This window comes from Pinus tabuliformis, chromosome 1_1 (assembly GCF_031772625.1).
Source record: "Pinus tabuliformis cultivar Carrire ecotype Pingquan chromosome 1_1, CPIR1, whole genome shotgun sequence".
NCBI lineage: Eukaryota > Viridiplantae > Streptophyta > Pinopsida > Pinales > Pinaceae > Pinus > Pinus tabuliformis.
The window spans coordinates 994,030,312-994,032,976 of NC_142297.1; the positions used below are offsets into that span (position 1 = coordinate 994,030,312).

A 2,665-nucleotide genomic window follows, 5' to 3' on the forward strand; every position below is an offset into this window, starting at 1 on the left:
GACAGAGTTTTGTTGAATGTATTTTTGGTGAATCCCTCTCAGTAAAAGAGGATGAATGTTGTATCAGGCATTAAATTTTAATGAATAGAAATCATTTTATGGTGGTGTAATACTCTGTTCTCAGAAATTATTTTTGGGCTTCCCTGTGCAAAAGGATCCCGTGGAGAGAAACAGAGCATTGTCTCTGTGTGTGTGTTCTGTTTGTTTGTTTGTTTTTGGGATTTTACCAGAAAAATCCTCAAACAGTTAGGTTGAGATTTGAAGATATGATATCTGGTATTTGACGGAATTTGTTTGCATTTAAGGTTTCATTGTTCAAATATAGCAAGTGCTTGAAGTCCGGTATTTTTTTGACATAATTATGTTCCAAGTATATTACTTTCCATCTTCAATGATTATGGTGTGTAGTGGATCAATTTGATCGTCTTCCCAATTCATTAGTTTTGGTGATCTTTAATAAGCTAGGTGACACCAAAGCCCTAGGGCAGTGCTTGGTTGTTTCAAAATGTTTTTAACGGTTTGGTATTGCAGCTGGAGGATATCGTGGTGAAGGTGGACTGCGTGATCTCTTCTGAGGAGAGCGGGAGTTTGAGAGGTACTAGCTAGGACTTTATAGGTCTTTTTGTTAAACTTGTGATTGGTAGTATAGTTAAGCCCTTACAGACATTGCAACAGATCCTCGGGATGAAGAAGGTAGTTCTTGTCGAGGTTTCACATCATTCCCCCAGTGAGGTGCTGAAAAAATTCAAGAAGATCCAAAATCTTCGCATTGAGCTTCCCGGTGGAGAGTTGCGTAATATTAGGATCCACATCGTATTTCTGTGAGAAGAATTCAAGGAAAAATCTATGTTGTGCTATTCGAAGAACGAGGGAATCTAACAAGATTTTTGATGATAACGACAGTATACTGAATCATTCTACATGGCTGATGGGTTGAAGTTGAGAGTAGTTTGGACCATAAGCTCGTGAATTGCAGCTTCTGCAAGGCATTTTTTGTTAAAACAGATAATTTATGATCATCCAACACTTCAGAATCTCATTCTCACCAATGCAGGTGGACATGGGATGCTCTGTATGGGGAAAGAACAGTTGTGAGAGTTCAGGGACAAGCCGCTAATGGCCTCAGGTTCTAGGAGTCAGACATAGATTCCAGCCTTCAATATGAAGCTCCGATATGCCCCATATCTTGACCTTATAGAAGGAGGTGGGATGGAGAGAGCAACCCTTATTTCCATTAGGCCTAGTGATCAACCAATTAAGAAGGATACATAAGCTTTTCTAGTAGGGGAATTTGATGAGCCATTTGTGCAGCTACGAAGGAAATGGTGAAGAAGAGGACTTACCTTTTGGAAATGAATTCTTTCTGGCTCATACAGAACATAAGGTTGACTGGGATACTCACACGTAAGTTTGTTTCTTGAGCACAAATTTCTTTTGAAAAATTGATCTGCAAGCTAGGCATGCAATTGAATTCCTTATCATATTACAACCTTTAACGATTAGGCTTTTTGGAGCTTCTTATACCGAGTATGACCAGACCTCAATTTCTTTGATGCATAGATAATAGATCTTCGACACAAGAAAGTCCAAGCTTGTGTTCTGGGACAATACTATGAGATTATGTTTTTCATATAAGGAAAATTTCTTCTTGTATTTGTGGTTTCCGGCTGGTCTAGTAACCTTTGCACATGATCCTTTAAAGACAATCTGAAATTTGGCATGCATGGCTAGATTCATTCTCCGGTGATGAGGATTATGTTGTAAGTGCTCAGGTCTCCCATTGTAAATTGTTAAGTTTGAAGCTTCATAATATTATCATCATAACCCAAAATTGATTTTAATTTAGCCACCCACATACGTAGTTAGAAGTCAAAAAGTATAAAGTACCATCTTTGATGGATTCTTTTTGCATTTAAACTCCTTCAAATGTTCTTACACACTTCAATATTTGGTAGTATTGAAATGGTTAATAATTTATCCAATCTACTTTCCTTGCTTTTGGTATAATTGAAGTGCCTTTGTTTGAATTTTATAATACTCTATCCTGCACAGAGAGCTATGGTATTGTAATTTTTTTCCCTCGCACTTGATTTCATCCTCTCTCTCGCCAATACTAACATTTTTAAGATCCCAACAAGAAACTTGGTCTGATTGGTCTAATTGTGCTCGTTGGTATGAGGTTAGGTTGAGATTTGAAGAGATGATATCTCGTATTTGATGGAAATCGTTTTCATTTAGGGTTTCATTGTTCATATATAGCAAGTGCTTGAAGTATGATATTGTTTGACATAATTATGTGCTAGGTATATTACTCTCCGTCTTCAATGCTTATGGTTTGTCAAAAATATAATTATTGTATCCCTTTTGTTTTATTTTTCTGGTTAATTTTAACGAGCAGCATTAGAATTTCTTTTGTAAAATTTTCTTCTTAAAAATTAAAATCAAATATGCTTCTTAAAACTTAAAAGTGTGGTTTCATCTTGTAGTAGATGTCAATTATATTTGTGGATGTGGATTTGAAGACTATCATAGGATGAAATCATATTATCTAAAGTGAAGTTCCATGCTAAGGAAAAACAGTTGTGGAAGAAGGGTATAAATGTAAAATTATATGATGGAATCATAATTTCTATATTGGTTGTAACTATATCTTGATTGATTGGCA

At 35.9% G+C, this 2,665-nt stretch overlaps 1 pseudogene; it reads left to right on the forward strand.

Moving 5' to 3' along the window:
• Positions 1-266: 266 nt before the first annotated feature.
• Positions 267-1,421, forward strand: LOC149217908 (F-box protein At5g46170 pseudogene; annotated as a pseudogene).
• The last annotated feature ends 1,244 nt before the right edge of the window (positions 1,422-2,665 follow it).